Raw genomic sequence first — 10,207 nt, forward strand, 5'->3', positions numbered from 1 at the left:
TTGTTACCTTAAATAAGATGCGTTTAGGTTTCCATTTCCTTACAAATCATAAAACTTGCATCCCAGAAAAACATCTCTCAAAACAGAAAGAGCTTCTTCTGGTTCTCAAATAAGTAATTAGCTCTCTAGTCTATATATCCCCTTGCATTAATTGCCATTTTCTACATGTATTTTTGGTTTTATCTTGTGCTGATTGATCCCATTTCCTCATTTAATGTTCTTCTAATTTTAGTTGCACCGTTTTGTTGCTTTTGACATTCCTATTGTTGTTCTATTTTGAGGTCTATTTTCCATTTGCTTTTCTTTTGACATGTTTGTTTAAGCAAATAAGAGATGAGAAAATGTGTTAATTTGTGGATCTGGCAGAAAGAGAGCAGGATCAAGAAAAGAATCAAAGAGAAGATGGGGAGAGGAAAGATTGTGATCAAGAGGATTGACAACTTTACAAGCAGGCAAGTGACTTTCTCCAAGCGAAGAAATAGGTTGCTCAAGAAGGCTCGGGAGCTCTCCATCCTTTGTGATGCAGAAGTTGGACTTGTTGTCTTCTCCAGCACCGGCAGGATCTATGATTTTGCCAGCTCTAGGTATTCTCTCTCTCTCTTTTCCAAAAGAATGCATTTTTTACTCGGTTATACTCAGGTTCATATTGTAAATAGGGCATAGCTAGGTTACATTATGTATTGCAGCAGTATAGTGATATTAAATATTGCTGACTTCTTATATTTGGTGAAAATAATTAAACAAAGCTTTCCTAGCTACTTGAATGATTTTACATGTACTCTTTGTTTTGAAGAATGTGCAAGAACATATATATGTCCCGTACTCTTTGTTTTGGAAAAACGTAGGGCATTTGTCAACCGCCATATTCAATTCGTAGCTAGGTCAAGAAAAAAAATCCTTTTCGATTTGTATTTGCTTAGGAGTTGTCTTCACTTGCTGAAGTATATTTCCTTTGAAAGCTCGGTTGATTTATACAAAGTTACTCATTCATCAAAAAAAAAAAAAAAAAAAACAAAAACAAAAAACCCTTTTGGATCTAATATACAGCGATACTTAATTTTTATTTTTTTCCCATTTAATCTGCAGAACAACATGTTCTTCAAATCTGATTTTGTTGCCATGGCTTATATCATTTCTTTGTTGCCAAAGGTGATATATTGCAGCAATCCAGCTTAATCTACAGAGAGTAGCTTAATTTCATTGAGCTACTCTTAAACTGCCTCACACCTCATTGTAGAATATCTTCCCAATCTGTGTATATATCATATACTGCACACAATCTTAAGAGTTCTTTGCAGATTCGCTTACTGAAACCACATTGAAAGAAGAGATAGCCTTTATGATCTTCAGTACAACTTCGATAAAAAGAACAAGCACCATCACCTTTATAATCCCATTTTAACATCTTCACCTCTGTTGACAGAGAATCCCTTAAATCCAACCAAGAAACAGAGGCTTGCTTTGGAATGGCCATGGGAAACCATATAAGCTTCCACCAAGGGACTTTTGAGAGCTTCACATGGAGTTCTTCCCAAGTTTTTGCACAACTATAATGACCCTTCTTTCAGATATTCAACACACGCTAATCCACCTCTCCAATAGGCATAAGATGGAGTTTGCTCTGTATACGAACTAGATTTTTTGACCTTGTCGGATGCCTCCCATGATACCTTTGCTTCATCTTTGATCAAATCAGTTCCTGACTATAAGTAAAACTATATATAGGTTGTGATGCAAGAAGAAAATAAATAATCGGTCTTTATTTAGGTTATCAATTTTAATTAGGTTATTAGTATTTATTTTATATTTTCAGTTAATTTTGTAATTCAATAATAGTCTTGGCCCAAAGTCAGTCAAGTTAGTGTTTTGGTTTTTGTCAGTCTATTTAAGTATTATTTTGTAACAGTTTAGAGAAAAAAAAATGAAAATTTATATTTTTTGAATGAGATTCTCTTGCTAGAGATGAGACTTCAATTCTCTTTTTGAGGTGAAAGTATTCTTTTCTTTGGTGGTGAGACTCTTACCAAAGTCCATTGTTGTCAGGTGACGCCGGGCAGAATTAGGATTATTCTAAGAGCGTATAATAGCAGCAGAAACTAAGAATTGAAGATAGAATATGGAACTCATGAAGAAAGAAAATAACAAATAGGGAAGAGAAAATTCCTAAGTGCTCTAAATAAGCAAACAGAGAAATAACTTTGAAGACTTAAATTTAATTGATAGTATAAACTGAATTGAAAAACAACAAAGACTAGATGCCTTTATATATGTTAGGCACCTCCTAAATTAACAAGGAAAATGAAAACAAATCCTAATAGAAAAATGAAAACAAATCCTAATAGAAAAGGAAAAACTCAATCCTTATTGAAAAATAAAATCTAAAACACACATACATAATTAAAATAACAATTTTTTAAAATTCCTCCTGCATCATCAGGTGAGACTCTATCCAACATGAAATCTATCTTTATTTTCTATTATTTTCTTTCCGTCCGGTGTCAGTTTATCCCATTTCGCACATCCAAATCTTCTTCTTGTTCTAATTCATTTTAAATGAGAAATACAATTTCATCCCTATAAAAAAAAAGAAGAAGAAGAAAAAAGGTAATCTTTCATATATAATACAATGAAAGGCATGCAAATTTATAATAGTGATGGTGGTGAAAAAATAAAATGCACCATACTTTCTCTGTCACAGAGAATTTAAAATAGTTCATTAATACATATCCTATTTTAGATATCCCAGAATAATGTTATGCTCAAAAAATCAAATGCCTTTTATTCATTTTCCTAAAATTACGTTTTATTATTGCATTAACTATAAACGGTCATGTAGTGATAAAAAATAGTACCTACTCTTCCACCTTCAAGTGACCAAAAAAAAAAAAAAAAAAAGGAGACAAATTAAGGATAAAATTGAAAACCTACAATAAGGCAAGCTACTGAACAGTTTTTTTTCTTCTTAAAACTTGTGCTTTTGATAAGTGGACTATTTTTGTAGGACACAGAGTATTATATATATGTGCTTATTGTAAGGTTGTTCACAATAAGAGGAAAACGAAATTAACTTTTTTGCTAAGTTATTATATGTGCATGTAAAAACCCAAAGAATTGAAATATTTATTGTGTTTTCTCATTAATTGCCACATGTGATGTAAGAGCCTACTATAAAGAAAGAAAGTAAAAAGCATTCATTATTGTTTCCTAAAAGCAATTGCTTTTCATAACTATACCATTTTTACAAGACAGGACGTGTTATTTATGCCTACAAGAATGAAGAAGATCTGAAATTAACATCTTTGTTCAAATACCAGAATGATACTTTTTCCTTTTAGAATTAACTTAAAATAGAAGTTATTTTGATGCTTGATTAATATGTACAATTATATTTCTGTTTTTCAGATTATTTCCTTTTCCTATTTTACATTTAATTGTAAGCTTTCGATTGCTAATATGTTCTTTAGATTACTGTTATATTTCCTGTGCTAAGTTAATGAGGCTACGTACGTGTATTATCAGCATGAAATCTGTTATTGAAAGATATAACAAGTTAAAAGAGCAACACCATCAGCTGATGGATCCTGCTTCAGAAGTCAAGGTAGACATTCCAGAAGCAATTACATTTTTAATCCAAAAAAATGTGAATTCTCACAAAGTTTGAGCAATGAATTAATGTGTTGCGCATGCTCTAAACACTTATCTAGCAAACGAAGGATATAAGAAAATACACCCCATACATTTGCTATATATGTGCAATAAATTCATTATAGTTAAATAGATTCAAACTATACTTTTTTTTTTTTCTTTTTTTTTTTAAAAACTGAGAATAATCAGACCAAAATGAAAAACACCTAAAAGAATGATTACTAAAAAATTAAAATAAAATAAAATAAAAACCAAACTCAAAAAATATGAACTCATTGTAAATATGAGATACAACCCTGTATGCTAAGGATGAATGATAGAATCGATTAAATCATTCCTAAGTACGAAAAAAAGAAACAAAAAAAAAAAACACTTACAATATCATGACCAACGTTAGTTTTTTTAGCCAAAACTTCTTGTAGATGACTTGATGTTTGCCTCTACTGAGGCTAGTGAGAGCAATCAATTTGACTAATTTATCACTAATAAATTTGGGCTATTGTGCTCAGACAATGACTTGGCTAAAACATTTTTTTAGGTATTCCTAGAAAAATAATTCCCAAATGATTGTTTCGGATCTAAGTTTAAAACAAGTGTTCCAATTGACCATCAATGCCATAAAAGTGTCAGAGGAACAAAGCTAGATGTAGGTTGTAACCTAGCAGGAGAGTTGGTCATTTTCCCTTATCCTTTGGGACTTGAAAATTCTTGATTTACTCATTTTTACCTTTAGCAGTACATGCATAGTTCTAACCTTTTTTCTGTTATCCTTTATACTTGCTAGTTTTGGCAAACGGAGGCAGCAAGCTTGAGACAACAACTGCAGTAGGTGCAAGAATACAACAGGTAGAATAATTTAAGGCCTCGTTAATTTGGTCTACAAAATGAGTATTCCATTAGAAAAATGAATAGTTATTATAGGGAATAAAGGATGTTGGAATGAAATAATTACCTCTATTTTGTAGTTTAGTTGCAACTCATATTTCATAATTAATTAGAATTGAACATAATAAAATTTCGTGTGATATGCGCAGACACCTAATGCGCCAAGATCTTTCTGGCTTGAGTCTCAAAGATCTACAAAATTTTGAAAACATATTGGAAATGAGTTTGAAGGGTATCCGCATGAGAAAGGTTTGAACTCCTGGTACTTGGTCAAATTTCCATCCAATTGTATTTGAGATCCCACCTATATGTGTACAACACACGCATTAAACCTTACACTTTTCCATTTTCTCTTGTAGGAACAAATTTTCACTGAAGAAATAAAAGAACTAAACCAGAAGGTATGGCTAGAGGATTGGCTCAATTTCTCCATATTTTCTTTTGGGACTAATTCCATGTTCATCGCTTAACTTTCATGAACTTCATTGCAGGGAAACTATGTCCATCAAGAAAACCTTGAACTGCATAAGAAGGTAGACCACCTCTTTCGTAAAGAAAAGGCAGAGTTGCAAAAGAAGGTATTTGAAAGAAACTAATTATGTATAAGTTAAGAAGAAGAAAAAATAACCATTCCATTGTTAAATCTTCCTCATTTTTTTTTTTTTTTTGGTGTGTGTGTGTTTTTATATGTTCATATAAGAGCATTCCTAGTAGACTCCCTATAAGGGAGTCTGTTCCCTAAGTTTATGAAATATGTCCAAAAAATCACAAAAAAATTCCACAGCAGACTCCCTAAATGAACCCTAAACATTAGGATTACTACGGTGGAATCCAATATTTTGGGTTCTACTATTGCAATCCTTATGATTATTAAAAAAAAAAAAAAAAATTCTCTCTCCTATCTCCTCTCTTCTCTCATGAGTCATGTCTCACCATTCTCTATCATCTCTCCTCTCATATATATAATATAATTAAAAAAAAAACAAATATTTTAATGATATAGGGAATAATTATGGGAAGCTATTAGGACGTATTTTGATATAGGGAAGCAAAAACTAGTTTGAATCCTTAAATGCAAGGAAAATGACAAGGAAGGTGCTGAGAATGCTTTAAAAACTTAATTAAGCAATCATGCATAAATCCATTGTAATCATCTTCCAATTGGAGAAAGATAGGGTTTTTGTAATGGCTAAACCTGAACATAAGCTTTGGCTCTCAGGCTTACGAAGAAAGAGAAGAAAATGAAGCAAGAATAAGTTCACATCCTCTACACACTATCAGCAATGGATATGATATTCATGCAGCCATCCAACTCCAGCTAAGCCAACCTCAGCCTCAAAACAATGAAGCACAAGCAAAAGCACCAAAATTGGGGTATCTTTGTCAAACTTCTTATTGTGTATTGATGCATCCTATTTATACTAATCCTATTAATATCTCATGAACCTCTGCAACAGACTACAATTGCAACAATGAAGCCATGGTCAACAATTGCAACAGACTACAATTCCATCATTATCCCATCAACAACTTGCCCCAGTGGAGAACTAAGCTTCTAGAAATAAATTCTTATATTTCAACTACATTCAGCAGAATGACATTCGGATTTGGTATGAAATGTTTTATGAAGAAAATTAAAAAAAAAAAAAAAACCGAAAGTCTAATGTGATCCTTTCTATGTTAATTTGCACAATAAAGCATTATATGTCCCAACTGCTTGTTGGCTGTAGAAATAATTAGAATATTCAACCAATCTTTGCTTTATGAAGAAAAGATTGAAACTTTTACCAAAGATTGAAATATTTTTGGGACAGATTTGAGTTTTTGCAAAACAAGGGATAACGAAAAGGGGCTGAACATTAGTCTATTCTAATTAATTTTTTGACTTGTCCAATTAATTTTATATCTTTATATCTCTCAATTAAGCATAAGTCATAGCCTTACACTTGTCCAACATACACCCAACTAGCTAGCTAGATAACATGCTAGAAAAATACCAAAAATGATACAATTAAGTTCATTTTTTTCATTTTTGAAAATATTTATTTTCTTGTTTTGGTAAGGATTGTATATTCGAATTTCACCATATTTTTATCCACATTTTGATTTTATGCACAAATTTGTGCGCTTAATTCTTCATTCCAAGTGGAATAAGAATTTCAGTATTCTTAGAGTGATTCTATGTTTTCTTTGGGGCGGCTAGATTTTCTCTTCTCTATTTGTTAAATTTTCTCTCTTCTTGAATACTTTTCACCTTCAATCTTCAATTTCTGCTTTCTATCAGACTTAGTCAAAATAATCCTAATTTTTCTAGGTGTTAGAAAGTGAGAGAAGTGTGTGGTAGACTTAAGGAGAATGTTTCAAGCATGGGCTAGGTCAAAGTTTTTTTTTTTTTTTTTTTTTTTTGTGTGTGTGTGTGTTCATGCTGGTGTGTAAAGATTTTAAAATTTGGGCTAATGTGTCATTGACGTGGCAGTCTGGCGTGCCATATGTCTAAGTTTCTTGGGTAGTTGGTCTTGTCAAGTGTCTTTATTTAATTTTACATGACTTGCTGTAGCCTGTAATTATCACATGTCATTTAGCAGTGTCAAAAATTAACAAGAAGGGAACATAGAAAGTTATTGAGGAATACTACACTTACTCCCATTTTTTTACATAATTTTTCTACATCCATATGTGGCTTTTAAAACTATCATTGGATTAAAATTTAATAAAGATTATTTGTATAGATAAGATCGTTTATCTATTAACAGCTGTATATCTCAAGATATTTGAGTTATCCTTGTTGCTGAGACCTGTGTATCCTGAATTAGTCTCGGACTTAACGGTTTCGGCTTAAAGGGTCTCGGATGTCATGTGTCTCAGATCTATAGGTCTTGAATCTGTAGGTCTCGGAAGTCAGGGTTTCTGGCCTGGTTACCCAGAACCTTACTAGGCTTGGTCCTTTCCATGCTTAGATTGAGCCCGAGGATTGCCGGGCATTTAATGGGCTGATTTATGACTCTACAAAAACCACTTATAGATGTGGAAAGATTGTGTAAAGAAATGAAAGTAAGTGTAGCATTCCTCAATAACTTTCTATGTTGCTTTCTTATTCATTTTTAACGGCGCTAAATGGCATGTGAATATGTGATCATTACACCAAGTCATGTAAAATTAATGAAGACACTTGTCATGACCAACAAGCCAGAAAACTTAGACATACGTTGCGCACACCAAGACTGCCATGTCATTGACACATTAGCCCAAATTTTAAAATATTTACACGCCACATTAGCCCATGCTTGAAACATCTCTCCTCCTTAGGTCTACAACATACTTGTCTCACTTACTAACACCTAGCTAGCAAAATTAGGAATATTGTTTTGACTAGATAGTAAGCAGAAATTGAAGATTGATGAAGGTGAAAAGTTAATTGAAGAAGAGAGAAAATCTAACATGATAATATGTGAAACCTTAGGCTTAGGGACTACTTGAGTATTTTTCAAGATAATTAGTAATTATCGTTTTCCTTGGTAAGATTAATATCTACCCTAGCTAGCCTCCAACATAGTAGGGAATATTTGACTAATTAAGGCCATATTCAACTACATTTAGGTATGTAGGAATGAAAAATTATGCAACAGTACTGAACATCAGTAAACCTACTCAATGAGAACAAATAAAAATAAAAGTAAAAAAATAAAAAGACATTAACAAAAACTAATCTGTACGGCAAGCAAAAACATGTGTTGGGTGCCTCTATCATGCTAGGATAATCCATCTCATAGTAAATGAACCCAACTTTATGGTTATAATTAATGCTAAAATCTCCACAACTCCATTCATGCATGGCTTGTTGGTCTTCCATAAAACAGTCCATGAATAGTTGCATGAGTTGCCCATGCATGGTTATGAGCTTAAGTACTCCACGAGCAATGAAGTACATCATGGTGGGTATTTAGTAAGTGAAGTTTCCTCTTAAATAACAGTCACATAAATTCATTATTTCTTACCTTTGGATACCCAATTTAATTAATCCTTTGATTATTCTCGTACGTATGAAATCTCATATGATAAATAATAATTGATCAAAAGATGCATACATGTAAAAATATGCCCAATGTTTCTAATGCAAAGAAACAACTTTATTTAATAAAACTAAAATATCATTAAAAAATAAAAAAAAATAAAAAAACTAATTGTAAATTGCTAGTCGGATAGTGCATATATGCGTGATAGGATATTGACATGGTATATATATAACATTACTCAGAAAACATTAGTAGCGGCTATATTCACTTATATGCAAGGGAGATACATGATATATAAATTTTCCACTACTATAGAGTAAATTAAAAATAAAAAACAAAAAAAGGAAATAAACTCAACAATAAATACCTTATTATATCATATAACATATATATATATAGAACTCATTTTATAAGCATTAATATTATCTTGTAATGATCTATTTTTTTAGGTCCATTTATCGATTCTTTAGTATGAGGTTAAATGAATCACCTAATATCTCATTTTTATAAGCATTCATCTTAATTTATATAACTAAATTGATTTTATAGGATTTTATTAGTTGAGGGTAAAGTTCTGATCTAATATATTAATATATTACTGTATAAGCATTCATCTTTACAAGATTCTAGCACCAAACTTTTTTGTGGTCCACTCTCTTTATATCTAAAGAAGAGATGACATGCATATATATATAACTAAGTCTCATGAAAGAAACAATTGGAAACTTTAATATGTTCGTATTATCCTAAAGAAACAAGGTTTAACAATTACTGGACAAAGCATTGAAGATTCCCTAGTTTAGGGCTCCAAGTGTCCGATTAGGCTAAAAGCATTATGTAATTAAAAATTATGTTCATTTTATAAGTATTTATCTCGACATAATTAGAGCTACTATATCTTCTCTTTTTCTTTTGCGGTCCACACTTTATATGAATAGGTAATGTATAACTAACTACCCTGTCTGTAACGCTCCACAAGATAATTATATTATCCCCTAGCTCGGGGCGTTACATGCATGTGACAAACAATGTGAAACTCCAATAAACTACAAAATTAGAGTGGAAGTGGTGCCCAACTGCATACAAGAGAAAATGAGAGGATAATTTCCATTAATTAACCTAAAAGCTTGATTAATTAGAGCTGCTCTATCTCCAGAATTTGTTGTTCCTACTACCATTTCAAGCTAGCTAAATAGTAAACACTTTGGCATGTGCATCTTAATTAAACCTTTTTTTTTTCTTTTTCTTTTTTCTTTTTTATAATTTTCGAAGTCTATATTTATATAAATAGTGCAATAAAAGTAACAAAAATGCAAAAGAAAGAAAGACAGACAACAGAGGCAGGAAGCTGGATTCATGGAGAGAGCGACTGTGGGGACCGGCCGGTGGAGACAATGAGAGGGGAATATTTAGAAAGAGTAAAAAATAGAAAACATATATACCTCCACTGGGAAGTATACTCCTCAGTACGTACCGTACCCCATCGACTTTCCTTGTTTAGTTTATATACAAGCAACAATACAAGAAATATAGCAATAATAAAATACGAATAAATTAAATTTCTAGACTACCATAATTAATATAGTGTGCTTGATGCTGCATTGAAACTTCCAACTTCCAACTTCCAAATCGTTTATTGTATTCCTCTAGATCGGTTAAACCTT

The 10,207-nt window shown here is 31.9% G+C and overlaps 1 pseudogene; it reads left to right on the plus strand.

Annotated features, from left to right (window-relative positions):
• The first annotated feature begins 372 nt into the window (after window positions 1-372).
• LOC132177938 (MADS-box transcription factor 23-like) lies at window positions 373-6,089 on the plus strand (annotated as a pseudogene).
• Window positions 6,090-10,207: the final 4,118 nt, after the last annotated feature.

This window comes from Corylus avellana, chromosome ca4, assembly GCF_901000735.1.
Source record: "Corylus avellana chromosome ca4, CavTom2PMs-1.0".
Classification (NCBI taxonomy): domain Eukaryota; kingdom Viridiplantae; phylum Streptophyta; class Magnoliopsida; order Fagales; family Betulaceae; genus Corylus; species Corylus avellana.